Below are 6,891 nucleotides of genomic sequence, written 5' to 3'. Positions count from 1 at the left end.
TACTTCAAAAAAAAAAAGAATCTAAAATTCACTAATGTTCACTTGTGTACTGGAGGAGGCCATTAGGGGGGGGGGGGGGAACAAAACAAAAACAATGTCTTTGTTTCTAAATAGCTTAAGCCTATATATATACAGATTTTATCCAGAGCGAAGCTTCGCTTTGAAATTAAAGTGCGCATTTAGAGTTTAGGGTCACTTTTCGGTGATAGGAGCATTTTAATGCAACGTTTTAATTGTTATTTCCTCATATTTACTTAGTTATTTCCTTAAATGAATCCTTTTTGTTTTGGAAAGTTTCTACTTTTAGAAAGTTTCTATTTTCAGTAAAAGTTTCTATTTTTAGTAATAGTTTCTATTTTCAGGTCCTTGGAGCAAACAAAGCTGAAATGAGCTCAAAAGAGAAAGAGGAGCTAGGAAACATTGGAGAGAGCTGAGACAAGGCACAAGGGCTGCATAAATGAGCTAAAACGAAGAAATGAAGTTTTGCTGGTCCAGCCAGGAAATCCTGTTTCAACCAAGAAATCCTGTTCAGAAAAGGAAACTTTGTCAAAGCAAGACTCCTAAGCCAACCAACACTACTAGAATTTTGTTCATAGACATCGGCCCAGAACCGATGTTAAACTAATTTTCGACCGATGTCTTAGTGGGTGTAGAGAAAGATATAGACATCAGTATAAGCGCGTTTTTAACCGATGTCCCAAACAATAATCAACATCGATTCTAAAAAACAAATCGATATATAATCGTTATAATCATCATATTTTTGTATGTTAGGTATGTCTAATTCTTCATATTTTCACATTTTATGCTTAATAAAGTATATGTCGAACAATACCTACGTGAACATTTGCATCGATTTCTATTCCAGAAGCGATGTCCAGTACACTTGTAGACATCAGTTCCCATGAGTATTGTTTGTTCTTGGCCATTTTTACATGTAGCTTGGCACATTATTTTCTTAGGAATGATGTCTGTATCTTTAGGCGTCATCGGTTTTTTTTTAAGGACTGATGTTTCATTTAACACAGCACATCGTTTTCATTTAAGCAAAACGATGTTCAATGGTTTTATGTACATCACTTGCTTTTTCTAGAACTGATGTGTTGTTTCATTGTAGACATCGCTTTTGTTTTGTAAAATCGATGTGCACTGGTTTTTGGTACATCAGTTCTGCGGACACAACTCGATACATTAATAATCATAAGACATCGATTTTCATTTTGATACTGATTTCTAATCTCTCAAGTGACTTCGTTGTCCTTGGCATTACTGTTTTGTTATGCTTTTATATACTTCACTTCATTTTGACAAGCGTGATGAGCTAAGTTTGCATCTAGCTGCTGCTGGAAAAAGAAATGCATTTCATAATCATCCAAAAATTGGGGCTTTCCATTAATTTTCTTTCCAAATTCATGATTGAACATATGTCACAAAAGAAAACCCCAAAACCTACAAAGGATAGCCTAGAAACATATGAGCAACAATCTACAAAATTTCTACACCAAACTTTGCTTCAAAGCAAAAAGTAGCCTTGCTCAAAATTCATCTTGGTAGTCAAGTGCAAGAGAAATATGTATTAAGCTAAAGGTTCACATGAAGTGAAGTTAACAGCGGTAACCAGACCAATGTGACTAGCTAGATCACCTTATCAGGCTTGCCCATCCATTTCACTTCACACCCTAGCTCTTCATATTTGGCAGCCAAATATTTCACAACTTGTAATCCAAGGCCCTGCAAGAGAATGACAAAGTCAGTTTTACAGTGCAACATAAACCTAATGACAGTGATTTCTGGTATTACTAAACTCAACAAAAAGAAATACCGACATGACTGAACTTAAAAGGTACTAAAAAGGCAGTGAATCTCAATACTAATATAACTGGACTTTACCAAATGTAAACACACATAAATTAATGACAAGAAAATTATAGATCCACCTATACTGAATGGCAAAAGACCGAACTAGTATAACATGAGTATTTGTGATTTTGAATCTAGTATAACATGAGTATTCATGATTTTGAATCTGCAAATGGAACAACTGAAAACATAATCTTGAAGAAACAGTCAATAGGGGAAGCGCAAAGAAAGAATTAATCAAGCAAAATAGGAATAAAGACAAGCCTCTTGGACTATTTCACTGACAAAATTCAAGCCTCTGGGTCCAATGGCAGATCCTGCTAGTAAGTATCCAGTAATGACCTAAAAACATTCGAAAGTAAAAGAAGATAAATTTTTTGAAAAGAAGCAGATCTAGAAGCAAAGAAAAAAACTCTGTACAAATGCCAAGGCCTCACTCTTGAGTTTAAACTCTGGAGCTTTGACACTATAGCTGCTGTTCTGCTTTAAACCTGCACAAAAGAGTTCAGTTAGCCCCAGCTTTTGGTACTTTGTATGGTTACGTTGACAAACAAATCAAAAGCATTTTGTGAACTAAATGTTTCCGAGGGAGTTGACAGAGTACCAATTCAAAAAAAGAAAAAAGAAAAGAAAAGCACAACCAGTGCAAAGAAACTAAAAGAAATAAACAGGGGACTCACCCTCGATTTAAAACTCAGAACTATGGCATTTTCTGACACTGCAGCTGCTGTCCTTGTTTGGAGCCTGCAAAGCAAACAAGTTTGTCAAGATTAAATACAACTGGGTAGCAGCCAACTCCAAGATAAACAGACAGTCTAAAAGAATGACAAGTAAATTTCTTGAGTGCAATGTGTCATGATGCAAATGAAATGCAGAACCAAAAAAGAAGAAGTTGAAATGCAGCAGTTAAAACACTAGCTGATATCTTTTGGGTGCCTGTCCTTACCATTGTCTGAAGAATGATGAGACCGACGCTTCTTAGAGTGCTTCTGACCCGTTTTATCTTCTTCCCTGCTCTCTTTCTCTTCATCACCGTCACCTTCACCATCTTCTTCTTCTTCAACCCTTTTAGATAGAGTACGATAGGCCTTCTTTGATCGTCGCTCATTACACTCATCAACAGAAAATTTCTTGTCAAATTCTTCCACCTTATTTGAAACATCAACTTCCAATGGAGCTGTAAAAAAGGGCAGGACATGAATATCAGTAATGCAGGGGACAGTCAGAACATCAAAAAGAAGGACCAAATCCAAGGACTGAAAGAAACAATGATTACCAATAAAAACTAGAACTACAAACAATTACCATTAATCATACTGTTACTGGCAACTCACAACATCTAAATACATGTATTGTTATCAAGCAATTATCCCAAGCACATAAAATCATCCGCATAAATACAAATCTACTTAAGCAATGTTGAGTAGCTGCTAACTAAAAAGACGATTGCGAATCCAACAGCTTTTACGATGTGCATGTGCATTCTTTTAATGCGGATAGGAGCTCTTTTCCAATATAAATTATTTAAAATAATAATAAATAAATAAAATTTAAAAAAATTCCAGCTATTCATCACAATTTACACAGCACACAGCAAGCATCATGTGCACAATACATAAATGATCATCACAAAGCAATTTATGGAAATAGGCTAATAATGCAGGGTGCCACAGAGCCACATTTGTGCACTAAATAGTTGACTTTGGGGTAAATCAACAAAGAAATACTCCACACTACAAATAAGATTACCAAGAAAAAAAGCAGAAACTGCAAGGTTCTGCAGATACGCACCTCTTGAGCATCTTGGAGAACTTTCAAGTAGTAAGGATGATATTGATTAGATGGCAGAAGGAACAAAAATCTTCCCTGTTTACAGTTCTGTTCAGCCAGAATAGCTTCAAACTCTCTGCCGTTCTTTAATATGAACTCAACAATTTTCTCCACAACTCTCCTTTGATCAGATGGTGGCTCCAAAATGGGTAGTTCAACCTTCGATGCACTAGGCAGAGCAGGAGCCTATGACTTATTGGCAGCAGTGGAAAGTGATCCTGAGGCATCACTTTCTTTCTTCATCCCACTTGTGGCTCCACCTTTAACTGTGCTAGTGATACGATTATGTTTAATGAGATTAACTTTTTCCTTCAAAGGAGGACATGGAAACTTGGAAACAGTATCATTTTTCCCGGTTACATTTCCAGTAGATTCTTTCTGCTCTGACCCATGCACAGTTGCAATAATTGCATCAACAGCTTCTTGAGAGTTCAGTTTTTGCAAGTCAGATGCATCCTCAGCCATGTCATCCTCATCCTCTCCAGACCCATATACAGAACCAAGCAAAGACAATGCTCCACCTGTCTGATCAAGACCACCACTGTTTTTCTTCTCTTCCTGTGCAGAAACTCCGTGAGTATCCTGCTTCAGTAGTTCTTGGCGATCGACAAGAAACCTAAAGTATGCATGAAGGTGATGGTCAGGCATCAAGAACCCAAACATTGGATTGTCTCCCTGTTTCACCCTCAAAACAATTTCCGACTGTCCACCATGCTTGGCGACAAACGCAGCCGTTCTTGCAATGATCTGATGTATCTTTTCTGTTGGAGGCTGGAAAAAAAAAAAAACAGAAAAGGAAAAAAAAAAAAATCCTTCAGAACACTGAGAATTTTCAGTAAACACAGTTTGATCTCAAATGAAGTATCATAATAATTAATAGAAAACCCCAAGTTAAACCTTCTGGAACTCAAGATAAACCCCAAGATAAGCATGACGAATAAATAATATAACTCTACGAAGACACGTTTCTTCCAATTTGCTCACAAGCAGAAAGATTCAATAAGTTTCTACCATCCTAATCCCACCTGCACAGACCCTTGGTAACAAGAACTGCATGCCTGCTCCGAGCATCTGAAACTTAGACATGGTAAGCCTTAGAATAAGACATGCACCTTAGCAATTATCATCTGGCCATATTTGTTAACAATCAGACAAACAGGCTCAGCATCATTACTCTTCTGCTCGGTTGTTTCATCCGGGTTTCCATATGCAATGGCAACAGAGTGATAGCCACCACTGTTCGGCACATCTGCATCATTACCTGCATCTGGAAAGAAAAACAATCACAAACAAGTGAATTCTTAGATCTTGAAACAACTACTTTAAGAGACTCTAAAAAGAAATAAAAATCAAAAGAGACGGAGAGAGAGCAGGAAGTACGCGGAATCTGCAAACCCAGAAACAAAGAATATAGTGTGGAGGCCGGTTGGACCAATTGGGGTTCCACTAATTAGATCCAATTCCTAACGAGTAATCACATAGTTCTTTTAGCATTAAAAAAACAAAAAGTTCCCAAAGAAAAAACCCCAATCTAAAGAGGCATTCCATTTTCAGATGGAGCCTTAATCACACAAACACAATAACCTAACTATTCAGTAAATTTCAGTGCTATGCGCCATAAGAATTGTAAAAATTTATGACCAAATTACTTTCGATTCTCAATTTCAAAGCAAACCAGCAAAGCTTAAGTAAAATACCAGTAAATTTGAAGGCCAAGTCAGAAATGCAAGCCACCACGGGTTCCGATATCTCCATGCCGCTTCTCTTCGCTGCTTGGAGAACTAGAATTGAAAACTGAGAAAAAAAAAACCAGAAACGAAATCAAAAGCCGTCGAATTAGTGAGTGTGAAGATTTTAGTACCTTCGGCATCGACGATAGAGATGGTGGAGAGTCTGAATCGATCTCTGAGAACCTCGCTCACTGAATCGTCTTCTTCTCTCTCCATTTTCCTCTCTTTCCTCTGATTCTCTTCTTCTCGGAGCTCGACCCAGTTTCGCCTTCAGATCCGGATTCCCGTCGCTTCCTGCCTCCGACACATTTCCTCTCCCGCCACTCCGCCTTCTGTTCCTCGCCCTCCAGAAGCCTGTACACGATCTCCGGCAGGTCCTTCAAGTAACCGAACTCGGAGAAGGACGCAAGGTTGCAGGCGAGTTTTGGGGTGGTGCTTGTGGCGGCGAGTTCGAGTGAGCTTAGGGTCCAGAATAGAGGTCGAGTTTGGGAGGAGCTCCAGTTTGGGGTGAGTTCAGAATGAAGGAGTCGAGCGAGACTAAGATTAGGGTTTTCTGTTTCAGTTTTTGGATCGGGCTTTAAGTTTTCTAAGTGTGAAAGTTTTAAGTTTTAGTCCCCGCTCCCTCATTTAACTTAAAAACTTAGCGCTTTTTGCAAAAGTAGGTTCCCGCAAATTTTCAAACAAAACTTTTAACACCGGTCATTTTGAGACCCGATGTTAATGATATACATTTAAATCGGTATTTTCGTAAAACGATGTTAGATTACATTTTTACATCGTGTGCAAGTCTGACCGATTTAAAACATGCGATGTCTATGAACAGATTTCTAGTAGTGCAAGAAGCACGATCGAAATAATGAAGAAAAATGGCGTTGGGAGAAGATTCCTGGAGGCACTAGGAGACCTTATGACTTGGAGATGACACATGGAAGCCCAAGAATCTTCAAGATTAATGTGGATTTTCGGCAAATGAAGAAAGCCCATTGGATTTAGGGTTTTTGACGCACAAAGAGATATTTTTGAAGGATAATTGTGTTGTTGCCGTGAAAATGGATAGAGAACAACGTGAAAATCAAGAAAATATCAAGGAGATTACGTTGGAGATATTCTAGGGAGAGTTCTAAGGGATTGTGCAGCAAGAAAAGGGTCAAAACAAGTCCAGATTCGTTCCTCAATTCCCTCAACATATTTTGGACGAAAATAAGGAATAAAATCATGGTTTTTCCGTGAAAATCAAGAGGAAATCAAGGGGGGACGTTAAAGATAAGGCCATGGAGAGTTTTAAGGGAGAAAAGGTTCAAAATGCGTCCAAATACATTGTCTAGGTACATCCCTAGATATTTGGCCGAAAATGAAGAAGAAAATCAGATTAAATCCCTTTATAATTCGGCAAAAATATATTTTAAATATTATGGACTATATTTTGAAGCTTTATGATTGGCTAGATGACATAACAAAGCTTTATTTTGAA

General features: G+C 37.9%; 1 pseudogene; it reads right to left on the bottom strand.

Moving 5' to 3' along the window:
- Positions 1-1,368: 1,368 nt before the first annotated feature.
- LOC133728834 (uncharacterized) lies at positions 1,369-6,147 on the bottom strand (annotated as a pseudogene).
- Between the last annotated feature and the right edge of the window lie 744 nt (positions 6,148-6,891).

This window comes from Rosa rugosa, chromosome 2, assembly GCF_958449725.1.
Source record: "Rosa rugosa chromosome 2, drRosRugo1.1, whole genome shotgun sequence".
Classification (NCBI taxonomy): Eukaryota; Viridiplantae; Streptophyta; class Magnoliopsida; order Rosales; family Rosaceae; genus Rosa; species Rosa rugosa.
Note: the sequence above shows the minus strand (reverse complement) of the source record. Positions and strands in the feature narration are given on the sequence as shown.